The following is a 17325-nucleotide window of genomic DNA, read 5'->3' as shown; positions in this document are numbered from 1 at the left end:
GGGGAAATAGTTAACTCCTGTTGATAAATGAAAAGGTTAACACTTTGTTATCGACAGAGGATTAAGGGATTGTTAGTGGAATGTCAAAAGGGATGTACAAATAGTCAACATGCTCTCACGCGCTCGCTTTGTCGTGAACAAAACGGAAATTCAAACAAGGATAACAAAGAATAAACTGATCATCGAACTGACTTTTCCAATAAGCTGTCAAACAATCTTGATAGAAGAATGTAGCTGTCCACCGCACTGAACTGGCTTCATTGGCTTTTAAATATTTTCCAAGTGTCTTTGGCCAACGTTCTATTCTTCTTCTTTTCGAATTCTTTTTTTATGTGAGAAAGTAAAAACACGTTTAAAATGTCAAACCGATCCGCGGTGATTCGAAAATTGGCAAATAAATGAAGTACATCCGTTGGGTAGCCTGTAAACGGCGCATTTAGCAAGTTAACGTTACGTGAATAGTTCCGATTAAAAGCGATTTCCTCTTATTACTGCGCAAATTTAACGCAATCGCACTACGAAATTCTCATAAAAGCTAAAAAGGGCGCGGCGTGTATGTACAAACTGAATTGAGAACGACTTAAACTTTCAAAAAAAAAACAAAACAAAAACAAAAAAAACAAAACAAGTGAAACCTTGAAAATATCGTGGCTTTGCTACTTCAAGTGCAATTGTTTTAAAGACACGTTCGCCCTTTCTTCTTTAAAGATTGGATCCGTGAGCGGAAACTCGGCAAATCAGTAAAGAGCTAGGCTATGGCGGCGATGATGATGTGATGGTGGATGGAAACATTTGGGGTGAAATGTCGTAACTTACAAAAACTATGCAACTTCCCATTGTTTCGTCGGAAAACTTTTCTAGAGTCCTGCAATTTCTAAAAACAAAGCACTTTCGATCTGCGACTTTCCAAAACATTTAGTGACGGCAGACACCACTGATATTTCCTCTTGCAATCTGTCTCTGAGAAATAACCCTAGACAAAGCCGCACCCAGAACTTTCCAAATGAAATTGCAGCAAGTAAGATAAGAGGATTAAGACATTTTTGTTCTAATATATAAAATGATAGACCACGTGACACAATTTTCACATGTGTTTGGCAAACGGGTTGGTGCTAGCCGGCGTTTCATGGCGTGTAAGCGAGCGCAAGCAACCGATTGCATCTTTGAAGTGGAAATTTAAAGCTGTAAACTAATACAAACATGTCCAATCGCATATTGTTACAAAATATATGTAAAAGGTAAATAGACAATTTAATTAGTGATCTTCAGATACGCTGGTACTAAATACTTCATTAATTAACTTTCGTTGTTGAGACATTCCTTTAGGGTTAAATATTTCTGAGGCAAAATCCGCAAGCTGGGCAAAATGGTTAACTCATACACGGTTAAGGGCTTGTCATGTTAACTGGGGGTTTATCATTCGTATTTAAAGATTTCCTGTTATTAAAGTATGGATAAGCTCGTTTTCCTTGGTTATCTAAATGTGTTTTTCCTAGTAAATGGTCATAAAGATATTAAAAAGACTAAACAAGCCTTGAGAACTTTAAGTAAGCTGGAGCATCTCCACGTAAAACAATTAGCAAAAAGACGATTGTGATAATCTACACTTGTGTTAAAGACGGAAATAAATAGCCTACCTTGATTTAAAGCTGCACAAGTAATTCCTTCCCAGTTGGGAACTGATACAAAGAGCGCGTTCGAGCTTCAGAGGTGATCTAAGGACTTGAGTCCAAGCTCTTGATATATAAGTGCTGCCTGTTTGAAAGGTCCAGATCATTTAAAGATCCGTCCAGACATCTGAAACGCTATTGATTTGACATAGTGCTAAGGATTAAAACTGATGGTGAATTTCCTGTTTCCATGTCCTGGGGAAATCATCACTTATAAAAGAAATCCGACAAATAAGAGGCCATAAAAACAGGAGACGAGGTTTTTATTAATTCCTGAGCGCAAGGACGTGGTATTGAAACACTTTTACACTTTTCGAGTAGTTGAAAGCGCCAAATTAACCATAACCATAACTAAACACATTAATTAGTAAAGAAGGCAATTCCCCCGCTTCCGAAAAGATCATTTTTCGGGGAAAATAATACATAAACAAATAAATAAATAAAATATGGATTTTTAATGTATACACTTCTAAATGTGCCTCCGCATCATGCCATCGAACTGATCATGTGATACAAGTTAAGAACTCAACCAAAGGCGATGAGGAGGCGGCTACGTACCACAGGGATCAAGAGAGAACAAAAAACAAACACTGAAAAACATGCAAACAAACAAAAGATAATAATAAAATAAGATTAAGTAAAAACCACAAGGGAAAACAGCCCACAGAATTTATCTATTTAAAAGTCGTGTGGTTTGTAAGAAGGAACATCTGACAAAGATTTCGAGATCTTTCTTTGAAAAGAATGAAAGCTCAGTTCAAAACGTTTCAAAAGATTTGCTAATGTATAGTCTCTGTTTTCAAGCTGATTATTGCGGCTCTGTTTAAAGTGGCTAACCACAAAGCAGTTAGATTATCACATTGGTTAAAACGATAAAATTTGATTCGATTTCTTCCTCTTTCGGAAGGAAGCATTTTAAATTGCATATGAGCTCTCGCTTGCTCAAGTATTATGTCCGAAAAGACTACTCGTTTTCCTGTTACAATTGTCAAATCGTTTGGTTCAAAAGAACCGCTTCGAGGAAATTTGGTCTTCAAACACCGACAAATGGACCGCTGATAGTTTGTACGCGAGTGCAAGCTTAAATCTTTTAAAACTTTTAAAAAAACATAAAAAATAGCCGGTCTTCACTAACAACAGGAGCCAGGCCTTTTTCGGCTGAATTGCTGCAAATCTGATGAAAATTCACCAAGTGTCCATCATTAACCCACAAGGTGCGGTCAGTATGAAATATAAAAATGAAATGCAAAGAATTTTTTAATTTTACACAGAGTCAAGAGGTGATTGCGACTGCAGACATTCAATGAATTAGTTGGCTGTCAGTAGGGATCTTGTTTTTGATCCCACTTGGAAGAGAGCATCATCTAGCCCTTTGAAAACTCTGTAAGAATCTTGTTTTTAGTCCCACTGTGGAAAGGAGGATCATATACCCCTTTTAAAAAACATCTTGGCCTCCGCAGCAAGTAATTTAGTACAGAACTCACAGAAATTTAAGATAGAGGAATGACATTTTAAAGAGAGTCTGGATGAGGGGACCTTGTTAACGCTCATAACACGTAAATTTCTGGCTCTGTACCACCTAGTGAGGCACTTAAAACTCAAAATTTGGCGCTTGAACAGTAAACACGACAGCTTAATTAAACAACATTTTTAGCTTTTTAACATTAACAATTTATACCCTCTTTTCAGGGTAATTTTGTTACTTGAGAAAGAAATCGTTTACATCGCGAAATACTCTATTAAACCACGACGATAAAAAACTGTAGGACAGTTAATCTTAAACGAAAAATGGGCTCTAAAGAAAACAAAATTAATACTTTTCACTGAGAAAGTTATCTTAAGTGCATCTGATAAAACTAATCTGATCCATTTCAGGATTAAAGACAGAAGGGGTTCTCGTCATTAAACGTGACAATAAATACACCTGAGCAGGCTTGACGCCAGGTTCGCGGTCAAAACGACATCTGTAACTCATAAACAACCACGCGATTTCTTTTCATAACCTTAACCGCCTTCCTTAGCTTATTTGAATAATACGCCTTTACTTGAAGAAGTCGCCAGCTCTTGGGGGGTCTAAACGAGCGCTTGCTCTTATAAATTTTAATTCTAACTCGTTGGTTTTAATCAGCTTAACACTTGGCTTCGACAAACAGTAATTGCTTAAACTTCAAGATAGCCATTTGTTTGAAGGAGGCATTTATTGCAAATATTTGTTAAGTATACGAGAAACAGAAAATATGTTTTAAAAATGGCTTATGCAATAATCACAAAATAATAAAAACAACAACATATATTGATACCAAGGAAGTCATGGGCTTTTTAGCTGCGAAAAGACTTCAAGTATTCTTGGCGAACTTCGAACTCTTTCACATTTTTTTACTGTTATGTGGATAGCTTGCCAAACAACTCCTTAACATCATTGTCTGAATTTCAATATGTCCTTGTTATAAATGTTTACGTAACCTCTTCAAGCACCTCTTGATAACGGTGGGTTCTTTATCTATCTTTTCGATGTGCAATTACGTTCTAATTAAACCGCAAGATAGGCCGAATCAGTACCCTTAACTATTGCAATGAAGTGTTGTTTTTCTCAAGTAATCGTCGCCACAGTCCATAAATAGCATCATCACAAAATTCCCGCCATTATTAAAATAGCTGCCATTTAAGTTTATTGCTACAAATGGAGGAAATCAGTAATTTCAGAAAATGAACCTTTTATCATACAAGTTAATATTTCTAAGCCGGAAGCCGATGATCAGCATACATTCTCCACCACTGAATGGCAGAGCGAAAGGTCGTAAAGTCCACGCAATGTTTTACAGGATTGATCTTGTTCCATCAAACAATATAAGAATATTTAGTTGTTCCTAAAACTGGTGCATTTTATAACAACCTATAGCTTCCGAGTTTAAACTAATATGTTTTATCAAAATCAAAATGTAAATCAAGGATCTTTTTCCGTGATACACCACACGCAACACGAAAATTTCCTCAAAATGTGTTAAATCTTTGCTTTGGATAATTTGTGCAGCAAAAATAGACTAGACAAAATAAGCAAGAGGAGATTCGATCAAGTAGATCAAAATTTTCAAAGGGCAAGGTCTTTTACAAAAAGAAGAACTGTAAGAAAACGCTACGTCTGCAAAGCTGTAAAACAATCTTTTCAATACTTTGGACTATAAGAATTTACCAACTACGAGAGTAAAACGCACAGAGGAACAAAATGACAACCGGTGTTCGTTAAAACTGTCGAAGAATCTGAAATCCGCCGTTAGACAATGATGATATAAGCAGAGCACCTGACTCATTCGACACCGGAACCCACGTCTGAACTTAGCATGGTGCTGATTGTAAAGCCTGGGAACGTTGCTTCTCAGTGAAGGAATCGTCTAACTTTAATTAACTGCCAGACGTTGCATAGCAAATTATTCAAATACTTTAAAATGTATTTTAGCAGACACATGTGCATTTTGTTAAAATCGCACCATACAAAAAAATTCCCAATGGACGGACATTTTTTAAAACTACTTTGTAGCATTCCTATTTTATGAGGAATTACTTCCGCATATGATAGGACAGAGTGCATCACACTCCACAAAATACCAACTGCCAAAAAGCGAAAAGCCGATTAGTAAGGAACGTGCAGATCCTCATTTGTGAGAAGAATCTCACTGACAACATTTTGTTCTGAGTTACAGAGAGAAGTATAGAAGGCAACTATAAATTAGGTAACTGCAGTTTTTCTCAGCGAGCTCTCGTAGTCTTTAAGTTTTATAACTCCACTGTTGTCTTACAATTTGAGGAAACTGCAGAAGAGTAGAAAGGGGATCGGGAGGGAACAGAGCGCACTAGCCGCGCATGTCAGTTTGAACAGGCATGTTTCGGATTCTTCTCAAGATAATACTAGAATCGTCTTAACTAGCGAAAATACTGAAAGGAAATGGACGTTGTAAATTCGTATTAAACTATCTTTCCTTGGGAAGCAGGTAAACCCCCAAAATATCTCCGGTTTAAATGAGTTGTCACGTTTCTTTGCCTTAATGGGTTAAAAAGAATCGAAAAAGAAACTCATGCCCACACTGGTCATTCTTTTTCCAAATATTTTGCGTAAAAGCTTATCAAAGTTGAAGTAAAATTCGTCTTTTGCTTTTCTCAGCAATATTGTGCGTCAAAATAGCTAGTGAATGTGTCAGATTATGAAAGAATCGGTTTACTTTCAAGAGGATCACATTCAAGCAAAAAGGTGAGTTTTAAACCAAAACACCACCAGCGAGAAACAATAGTAGAGCTTTATAAAGCTGACTTGAGAAATGAAAACACCAAAAACACCAAAAACAATTTCAGTGAAACAAAGAAGCAAGTGGAACTTGTGTTACTCGATGCAAGGCTTCGTCGAGAAAGAAGACTAAGAGACTCAACAATTAATGGCGTGATATTAAAACTTAAGTCATACCGACATAAAGGAAATATGAAGGAAACTCCTTGTATTTTAATCTGAAGTAATCGGGACTGAATTTTCCCTTAAATTCCTTTTCTAAATTGGTCAGTAAACCTTACGATCTATTGGTCATGCTAACGACAAATCGGGAAGAAGCTTAAACTGCTCAGCTGCGATCCTAAGTGTTTCAAGCTATGTAAAACACTCGCTCCTACTGTTTTTACTGTGCGAACATATATATAGAATCTGTCAAGCGTTACGTGAGCTTTACATTTTTGAGCGAAGCATCGAACTTAAAACCCGACGTCTGACATTTCTGCTCGGATTGCTTCACTCAGGTTAACTTTCACACCATAAAAAAACGATAAATCAAGGTTTATCCGTTCATTGTAGCATTCGCAAAATAGCAGTTAAATAGAGCCCTGTCTTTCGAAGCGAGGAAATAATGACCTTTTGGGGTAACGAATGACGGTAGCCAGGACGTTAAGAAAGGATATAAAAAGCAACCTAAAACTTTTTGACGCTGAAATAACGTTATAAGCTTCTTTTTTTTGTAAATAGTCACCATTTAGCTGACACTTTATACTAACTTTGTTTTCTCAGTAACATAAAGACTTCTCCTGTGCTAGAGATGCGTCAAACCTAAACGGCGACGATAACAACATGTTTTAAAGTCAGTTTTCAAATATGAGGTTGTTTGAAGAGCTCTTGTAACCCAACTGTTAGCGGCTCATAACCTGAAGTTATAGAGCTGAATTATGCTTGAAGTATACTTGAAATTTGAGGTAAGTGTGGGTGAAACTACGAGTGAAAAACATGGAAATGGGACGTAATATAGTATTCACTAGTTGTAAGCATCTGTGTTTCACTGATTTCAGTCGCCAAGAAATGATAACACTTTAGCGTGTTTCTCCAATTTCAGCTTAAACGAAGATATCAGATTTGTCTTCGCAGCTGACGAGATAAGTAGTGAGTGCTTCTCAGGAATGACCAGGGGAGTTCTTTATCCGTTCATCGTATCGACATGCCTCCCAACGTTAGTTTTTGAGCTGGCAGTAGCCCCACATATTCATTCGATTGTATTACGATACAGGAATTAGTGATCGATTTTTTAATCTCTTGATATTTTTTACAAGACAAATAAACAGGAGATGACTACATCTAATTTATCATATACGAATAGGTTCTGCTCTTCTTTAAAACTAACCAGAAGAGGAGTGGTTCAGTCATAGGTAAGATCAAACTCAGCAAAAGGTGTGAAGTACAAGCCATAATTATTTTTGAAATGCCAGCACAAAGTTTGGAGGGAATTTTCTCGGGCGATCGAGAACGTTGTTTTGAGCGTGACCCTAGCCGGAGCATGGAATGAAAACTTACAATTAAATGTACGTTAGCGATGTTTAAAGGTCCCCGGAGTGCTTTGATGTTAAAAGAGTATCATATACGCAGCTTGATATGATATACACTTAAAACAAAATACAATAGCAACTTAATACTGAGGCAATGATAGCAATTTTCCTTTTCAATTGGGGTAGAGTTGTGTATATAGTTAATTGCTAGTGCATAGTTCAAGGCGATGGTTCAGATCAATAACAGATAGCCTGCGTGGCAGGCGTTTGAAAGGGAAGGGAAAGGGAGTTGGGAGAAACACGAAACGCGTTGCTCTCGCGCCTAAAATTCCCTTTCCCTTTCTTTCAAACGCCTGCCACGCAGGCTATAACAGATAAAAATAAATTTACAGTCATCCAGAGAACGCACTTTAGGCGGAGGGAAACGTTAAAGCCCAAAGCTATGACAACAGGGGCAGGAAGATATTGTTTGAGATGATGTTAGTTTATTGATAATTGCCAAGAAAGAAAAATACAAACACACAAACAACAGCACGATGAAAGGAGATGAAAACAGGGCAGCGTTTCGTGAGATTATCAAAACACATCAAAACCATTCCATCAACAATGGTAGCTCCGTGGGGGAGTCATAAGTTAATGAAGTTACAACTCCGCTTATAAAGTTTCTTATCCTAATATTTTGTCGCACTTAGCGTATTCTTTGTTTTTCATATTCACTACACATGCAAGATGGACTGAAGCACACGAACTGATGCGCCAGAACTAGCCCATTAGGATTCAGTACCAAATGCATTAGCGGAATAAATAAGAAGATTTGTACTAAAGATCGGAACTATATATTTTCAGCGACGTAAATAGGAGGGCAGTATGTCATCACCCAAACATATGAAAGTAAAAATGTATAGCCTTGGGCAGTTACTGGAATCGTATTTTAAACATTTTCTGACAAGAACTATAATCTCAACCATTATTGCGATATCAAGAAAAAATATTGCTGTTGTCTCCCTTATCTGATAGTTCGAAAGAGGAATACCGCAAGTTTTCCCAAAATAACCCAGGGATTGATTTTTTTTTTTTTCATTTGTGATCAGGTACGTTTGCAATATGACATTGCTGAACTTGGCTCTATATATGACGTATCAAACTGGTCAAAAAAAAGGGAATAATATGCGGGAGTCAGACAAACACAACACTTTTAAAAGCTTCAAGATTTAGAGCAACATCTCATTTTACTGATGGAAACAAAGTGGCTACCTCATAGCAGAGATTCAGCAAGACTCCTTCATGGAATTCCGAGACGCTGGATCATTGATCAGCTTGCCAAAACTTTTCATTATTGTACTTCCGTTATTAGGAACATAGGAGCAAATTTGTTAACTTTTGGGCAGTGCTCGAACGCGCGAGGTATTTTCAAGCGAGACTTGCACGAAGGTGTTACGAATGAGCGAGCTTCGCCGTGCGGTGCCGAAAAGCCTGGATCACCATCGTTGCGGAACCAAATCGCGTGCTTAATTCAAAAGTATATACACTCTTCTGGCACCTCTTCAAATGAAGAGTTCCCCGCAGTTAAAAACGGATTATCCCACGTTTGAAAACAAGCACGCTTTACAGCCGATAGTACCGTCTATAGAACCGTCAAGTCAAGTCGCTTCTGACGGCATCTGCGCTCGTTGTATAAAAACTATAGATTCCATATTCTACATGAAAGGTCCGGCCAAGAAAACAATAAAAAAAAAACAATTTACCAGACTTTAAGGATTGCAGTCCCTTCCCACGTTTTCACTTGCGTCAGTTTAGAGACCAGTTAATCCTTCTCGTGACAGTAGCTCTCCAGTTCGATGGAGGTGACTAGGTCTACTTGCGTGAATGGTTTCTGAAGGTTTTGTCTGACACTCCGCAGACGAGCGTTTATATCTGTTCTTTATCAGCTGCTGAAACTTCAACGGAAAGGGGGAGAAATCCAATAAACAAACAAATCTCACCATGCATCGTGACTTATCAGCGAGCTTGGTTCGATAGCAAGTTAATCAATAAGATCAAGAGCTTTTTTAGTGAATATAGGAAATAGGTTTGGCCATTTCCCATGGCGAAAATATCCTCCAACCTATGCCACTGATATCCTCCCATCACGAATATATTTCACGGTGGGCCCTCAACGAAAATTTTCTAACTGTGTTAATCTTTTTTTTGTTCTGTATTCTGCTTCTGTGCCTTTGATTTACAGCAAGGTAGAAGTGTTGCAAGGTGGAGAAATTTGTTCAAAGCGAATGGATAAGTTAAAATATCAGGTTTTTTTGCAGCTCGGTGCGCGGCTTGTAGAAAGAAGCTACAGTTAGTTATATTGAACTACTTTCACTTTGGTTGTTTGTTTATTGTTTTTTGCTGCACATTAAACAAGAAAAGGCTAATCTAGATTGATGCTTGTATGAGTTATACTATGTTGTACATTCCTTTGCTTTAGTAGCTGAGTTCGCGGTAGGAGTTCTATTCAACTGTCCACCTGTCTAAAATTAAACAAACATGAATCTAATTGAGGTATAAAGTAATTTTCAATATTCTGTTAAACTAAGCTTGATACTATAATTTGATAGTGCTTTAGTCAATAAACAAGATATTTAATCTTCAGCATAAGAGCCAGGAGAAGGATTGGCGTATTTATTTAAATAAAAGCCATATTTTTTCGTCTTAAAAACAAATTAAAACGAAGCTTAAGGTTTCCGGCTTATTGGCTTAAACAAAATAAACACAACAGGCGTTAAGCCTGCTTGTTGGCACATGAAAAAGGTTTTAAAGGTCCCACTTTGCCACTTGGTTGCCCATAGTTTTCCTTACAATGGCCCGCAAGTGAGCTTATAACCTACTGTTGAACACACAGGAACTCGGAAATATTTATTTTATTTTGGCGTATTGGCTATTTTCCATTAAAAAAAATATGGCAGGGATCCAGACAAGACACGCAGCTTGAAGTTATACTGGAGAGGGTGTCGCCCATAAAGACAGGAGTGTATGGCCATAACCTAGCGTATCTGAAAGTTCTTTTGTTTTTCACAAGTATTACTGCACTATGACTAAAAATATGCCGTCACACTCTGGGAAGAGCCCCGTTTTTTAATTTAGATCATCACTCTGGAACCTTTTTTCACTAAGCCTGAATAAAAGAAGTAAGCTCCAGTTTATCAACTAAGAGAGAAGACTTCTATGTCGTTCCCCAACAAAATCAGGTCAGTAGAAAGAAGGACCAAAACGTCGTCGGAAAGGGTCATCAAGCGAACACAGCAAGCAAGTAACCTTAATCTATTCATCGCTGAATGATTTTAGCAAGGATACGTGGGTGATAAGTAATTGTTAACGAGTGCTACATATTGATCCTGTAACTGATTAGTAACGGGTATGTACATCATCTCGTCACCATTTCGGAATAGCTTCTCATTTTCTCAGAAAGCCGGCAGAAAAAAGGGGAAAAATTGACGAGAAACATTCTCCTTGGGAAGTAAGAGTTTGCGGACAAGTTGTATTGCTTTGGTTCTATGCCTAGAGCCCCGAATCTTATTCTATTGCACTGATACACTGAAACAAAGCGATGAAAGGAAGAAAGGATAAACCCGAGATCGAAATAAGGCTTAATCCAAACTTTTACGAGGTAAGAAGTGATATGCTTTGATATCAGGGGAAACAGCCCCTTAGGAAATCAAACCTGGTGAACTATAATTCCCTCATCACCTTGTTATCTACAATATTTAGCAAAACATGACTTGATTGCTCTAGAATCGTTCAATTCAATTTTATTCAATATTACGTGGCACGTGGCAATGTAACACGGAAATTGAAAAAGCGAGACGTGTATGTGACGCTTCTTTTTATGGGCGTCATCCTGTTTGCGGGGGCGGAGAAACGAGCCTTCCAAACTAATAAATGAACGCCCAGTTTTTCTATTGCGACGACCTACGTGCACGAAAGCAGTTGGAGGGCCTTTGCGGGAAATAACTCAGTTTAGCAGAAGGGTATTCCAACTTTTTTTCTAAATAAGAACAGTTACATAAGCATCTCTATCATGGTGAATAGACGCTGCCGACCAGGGAGTATAAAACGCAAGGCTTGTAAATAGCTTATAGAGAGTAACAGTATTAGGAAAATTAGTGGTCAGTAAAGTACATGTAAAGCTTCTCTAATAAACCTCCACCATACAAGCCTTGATTGTTTCGAACTATTTGACTTCATGTTTTGTCTTTCTGACATTTGACACCAGGGTACCAAGCTTTTGTTTTTTACGTATCTCAAGAGATCCAAAGAAAAGACTGTGGTTAACTACCACGATATTCCTTCATGACCTCGAATACCCTGGCGTCTGCACTCCACCTGTAAATTCCAATCCAGGATTACTTCATATGGTCGGTATCTTAATCACCTATGTGCTGCTTATCTTTGGCGATCAAATGTAGATAAGAGTGAAAAGCATAAAAAAGGCAATGTAAGTAAAGAGATTTTCAACTGACTCAATTTCATCATGATAAAAGTCTCTTGTATTTTTGTGCAATATTGCACCGCATACATCTAAGTCAATCCAACAAAGTGCGTGTAGAGCTCGTTTTCTCAATAACGTCTAGATCAAAGCGTTGAAATTTAGTGCTTGGTATCTAATAACTCTCAACAGCACATAAATCAGTGAAACGGGCTCCTCATTAGTTTAAATCGGACGCCAAAACGACTGAGAGAGCCGGAACTGGGAAGAAGAGTGCAGTCAATTTTCTCTTATTGTGCGTTGAACGTTTTACTGAAATCCGGGATAAGGGCGTGGCCGGCGGCAGCGGGGCATGATCCGCCCCCGTGCTACCCCTAACATGCAAGCTTGCACGGTTCCAAGACATGTAAAATACGTAAGGCCAGGAGCCTATGGGTAATAGGCTCCTGGCAAGGCTGCTAAATGCGATTAAAACGAAACACTGACTTTTTTTTTCGTTTGCAGTAATTTAAAGAGCGGAAATATCTGATAACTTATCCTCAGAAAAAATAGAAAAAAAAAACATAAGTTAACATTCCAAAGCTAACATAAAATGAGAAAACAGGAAAACAATACAAAATAACAGCATCTGAGACCTCGGAATGAGAAAAATGTGTTTCGTTAAGGTAGGTGCTCCCCTCCCCCCTCCACCCTTCTTTTTGTGATAAGCAACCAGGAATCACATGGATTTTAACTATGCGCTGTTATCAAGATCAGAGAATTCATACGCGTCTTTCAGCTGCGACCTTTGCTAAACCCTTAATAATTTCCTGACTACTTAAATATTTTGATTTGGCTTCATCGGGGAGGTATAATTTTTTTATTTATAAGAGTACTGATCTCCTCAAAAATGCTACACAACACTCTCCGGCGGTCAACGCAACTTTCGTGAAAGAATCCTAAAGAAATTGCGTATCCGTCGCTATGTTTTTATCCTCGCAGAGGCTACAACCACTCATACCAAACGAGGTTTAATTGGGTTTTCTTAAAGCACTACTTATAATTAATAATCGTATCTATCCGCGATGATAGTAGTAGTCTTTCTCCAGCTTATACTACGGAAGGACATCTAACGTACTCGCAAAAAGTACTGAATCTCCTTCAGAATTTGAGGTATTGTATAGTTTGGTTACGGTTCGGTTTGTTGATTTTTTTATCTTTGCTTGTTCGGTTCATTTCAGTATTTGTTACTGTTATCTGTTATATTGGGCGTTCTTGTGACAAAGCAGACATCTTTCTTCATTGTAAAGATTACGTTTTAATAGTATTTGTTATTACAGAGGTATAATCAGATGGCTTGTTATAAACAGACAATCTCCCACACACAAAAAAATACTAATAATAATAACCAAATTAGGTTAAGTTTTCCTCGCTTCGTTCACTTAATTTCTACTAAAAAAGCAGCTAAATTGTCCAAATTGGATTAAAAGATTCTGCAAAGCGACACCTAACAGGTTCTTCGAATCAGTAAAATTAGGGAGGTTTTTGACGACAAAACTGGCTTACGTTCATCAAATATATTTTCGTGACAGAACAAAATAAAAGAATTACTTCTTTGACAAATCCTTTATTTGTAAAGACAATTCATAACATGAATTCATTTTGCACGGCTTCGTCGCCGTTAATCTTCGCAGTAGAAAGATACTTGGCACACTCAAAATAACATAATATACCAGCAGGAACATCGACAATATGATTAGCCAGCGAGCCACTGTCGCTTAATTTGGAGATGTCAGGCGACTTCCAAGGACGGAAATATCAAAAAGTGGTCCACGTTTGTTACAAAGTACAGGCACGCACATGCATGTACTTGAACTTGTTACAGTTGTGACTGGCCTTGTATGTCAAGTACAAAACGGACTGCGACACGAAAATGCCTTCGGCAGTCTTTTCTTTGGTCTGTAAGTGTGCCTTAGGAAAAACGCCAAGAGTCGATAAAACTTCGTTTGCCTTTCGTCCAAGAACTCACTAGGAATCTTAGGGCTGCAAAAACGGTCAGTGCTTTGAAGAAAATGGTGCTTTTTCATTCTTTATCGAACGCATGATAAGAAGTGAAGCACGCTTCTATGCTCCATACAGTGCAGCTAACCTTTAGACAGCTTAATACTCTTCAAACAAAACCGACTACTCGACTTAAATAGAACACATAAAAAGCGGATTTGCTACTCTATTGCCCTCTACTTGACATAATTCGTTTACACCAAGCCGCGTGCTTGCCATATATGTATTCTCTTGGTGAACCTTTTGAGAATAGCACTTAACTGAAAACCTTGGCCGTATCTCCAAATGTTCAAGTACAGGACGGGAAAAAAAACGGTAAATAATCACATTTAAATTTTACACTGTTATTGCTGAAGGACGTTTCCTGCCTTGAACGTAACATCAACTCGTTGGTTCTTTAAGCGGTGATTAAAGCTAGTAATTACAGTTTGCATAGTACTGAAGTATAAGCCACATAAGCAACACTATTGAATGAAATTCATAAGGTTCTCTGGTTTACGTCACGTCTAAATATAATTGTACAGAGTGCGATATAAATGTAATAAATATACAGTATATATAGTATTCGTGTTGATAGAAAATTCGCCGAATTTCGTCAACTGTTCTCCCGAAAGTTTACCGGAATTTCGCCGACATTTTGCGACAAAAAGTCGCTGAAATCATGGTCCGTGAACTTTCGCTAAGTGTAAATAATATTTTTGATCGTACCTATAGAAGAAGCTTGAGAACGCTCCTCTTCAAGCTGTTTTTTTTTATGTGTGTCGATAGTAATTCCATGACTACGTAGGGCATACATTGCTTTTCCTTGTGATTGGCTGAAAACTTCGCGCCACTTATAGTTTACTAATTTAGCCAGTCAACTTAAACTTTCCCGCGCTTGGCTTTAATTACATCTAGTCACTTCGAAATCAGATTGGTCAATTTGAATGTGTCCGCGTTTGGAGATTCGCCAAAAACATGATTCTAAGACACTCCAAAAGTCACATGACAACAAAAGGAGATTGGAATTTTTTACAAGTTGCTCTTTTAAGGATAAAAATATAAGACTGGTACGAAGAACAATGCATTATTTACATTGACGGAATCGTGGCGGGGGATCTGAGGAAGTTACATTAATCCTATCTCGTTATTTGTTTTAATAACTACTTAAATAAATTAAGCTTGACTCGTCAATTTCCTAGCTTAGCAGTGACTAATCATAAGAACAACATGATCATATCAACAAATTCCTGCCAAATATTGGCGACCTAATAACCAACCACCTCGATAAACTATAAAGCTGTGCAACCAAAAAGAAACAACAAACAAACAAATAGACAACAAGATCGTGCAAACGCAACTCTCCTCTCACCGCAGTTATGTTATATAAACACCAAACTATCAAATTACAGTCGACTCTCTCTTAACGGACACCTCTTTAAGACGGACACCTCTGTAAAACGGACACCTAGAGTTGGTCCCTGCCTTTCTTAGCTCCCTCTATTTGACTCTCTATAAGACGAACATCTCTCTAAGACGGACAGCGTGTGCTGGTCCCAAAGGTGTCCGTCTTAGAGAGTTAACTGTATGTGAAAAAAGTGCATTTTTTTCTCATCCTTGATCATCCAAGACACGACACACCGAATGATAAGAAGGGCTCTGAGGAGGGCTTAAGAGCGTTTTTTTTTTTTAATTACAAAAAAAATTGCTAGATTTTAAGAATGAGCATAAAATAAACTGCGAAATCGTTGTGCGTTTCCTAGAGCTAATGGGGTGGATTAGTGGAGCGTATGATGACTTGACACTTCCGGTAAGCCGGATTTTCAGAATTTTATTGGACTGCACTCGAAGCTCCTCTAACGGCCACGTATCCACACCAGCCATCTTTCTACAACGGCCATTTTTTTTGGCGGACAGTCCATACATTCAGTCTCGTTTCAACCTCTCTACAATGGCCACCTCTCCACAATGGCCACGTTCTTGTGTCCCCAGGGTGGCCGTTGTAGACAGGTTCAATTGAAATAATATTTAGGAGACATGAATCATATTGTTTCGAAGTTTGTTAATAAACATATTGTTTTCAAAACTATTGAACATCGATTTTCGCTTTTGCACAGTTCAGCAGTCAAGTAGACGCAAGCAAAACGAAAACGTTTTCAAAAAAACTTGACTCACAGTGGTCCTCAAGTACAGATTACGACGGCTTATTCAAAAACGTAATCCGCTAAAATATTGAAATAACTTCAGTGAGCTTGTGCCTGATAGATGCTCTTAACTATCATCTTCACATCGATATCGGTGTGATACTTGTGGGCATTATTCCTTTAGTGTTTGTAATCGAGTTTAAATACGAGAAAGATTAAGAACTATTGATAGCTTTGTTTGAATGATCTGCGGCAGCTTATGGAAGCGAGAATCGAGCTTGTCTCAGTGAATAAACTCTACGACGCTAATATGCAGATTCAAAAAATATCTGTTCAAATAATTCAACCTTATGTCGTATGGTGCAGGAAATTGATACAGCGTAAAGAACTCTTAAACCGCATCCTTGAAATCATCAGTTTATAGACAGTTTCTGCAAAACTTCTAAGTATATCCTAAAGGTTTTCAAGGTTAGCAAAGCTGATGAAAGTGTACGAAACATTCGTTGTTATAAAACACCACTTTTGTATGGTCACATCAACGACATAAACTGCAAAGACGGCAAAGAAACGTGTTACTGAGCAAAATGCACCCATGGCCATTTTTACTTTCAATAAATGTCTGATTTCTATCAGGAGTATCCGGAATGCTCCGGGTTTTAAGCCGACTCTGGAGACTTTTCTCTTTATTTTGGCTCAGGTTCCTGCGGTCGAAAAGTTCTTTCTTTAAAGAAAACAAAACAAAGAAGAAGAACTAAAAAGTAACTATTACTGAGGGTAATTCACTTCGCTGGACTCTATAAATAATCTCGAATTCTTTACGGCTGAATCGACCTTCTCATGGTTAGCAAAATAATAGCACTTTAAACTTCTATATTAGCGATGAATTTGTCAAATTGTAGACTTAATCTTATTAAGATTATTCTCGTTTTGCTAACCAGAACTTGAACTAAAGCTAATTAAAAGATCTACCCTTTCCGAAAGATCCCGTCTTAGTCGCCCCGTCAGACGGGCCTCTGCAGTTTTATTTATTTCAGTTTTGTTTTTACAAATTACACAAAATGAGTTTCTTAACAAGACTGTCTCGTTTCCGTTCAGACAACACACTTTTTTCCTCTACAAAACGTACTTGGATAACAAGGTAGCTTTATGTATTTTCCCTTATACTGTAACCATGTTATTGTATTTTTCATTTTGCGGACATTCCCGCGCCAAAAAACGCGGCTTTAAAGCAAAAGATTATTTTCAG

At 37.8% G+C, this 17325-nt stretch overlaps 1 protein-coding gene across 5 annotated transcripts in view; it reads right to left on the bottom strand.

Annotated features, from left to right (window-relative positions):
* The window catches only part of LOC140941504 (protein Wnt-4a-like), a 55997-nt gene that overhangs the window by 10806 nt on the left and 27866 nt on the right, over positions 1-17325 (bottom strand). The window contains exons 1-2 of one of the 5 annotated variants that reach the window (XM_073390520.1): positions 9203-10116; positions 1638-1824 (exon numbers count right to left, since the gene is read on the bottom strand). The exons of 3 other annotated variants lie outside the window; for them this stretch is intronic. The gene's annotated coding sequence lies outside the window, so the exon portion shown is untranslated. Of the gene's footprint in view, positions 1-1637; positions 1825-9202; positions 10117-17325 lie in introns of those variants that run through there. One more of the 5 variants, XM_073390513.1, reaches the window with a different exon arrangement.

Source organism: Porites lutea, chromosome 1, assembly GCF_958299795.1.
Source record: "Porites lutea chromosome 1, jaPorLute2.1, whole genome shotgun sequence".
Lineage (NCBI taxonomy): Eukaryota > Metazoa > Cnidaria > Anthozoa > Scleractinia > Poritidae > Porites > Porites lutea.
The sequence above is the reverse complement of the archived record's forward strand: the minus strand, read 5'-3'. Positions and strand labels throughout refer to the sequence as shown.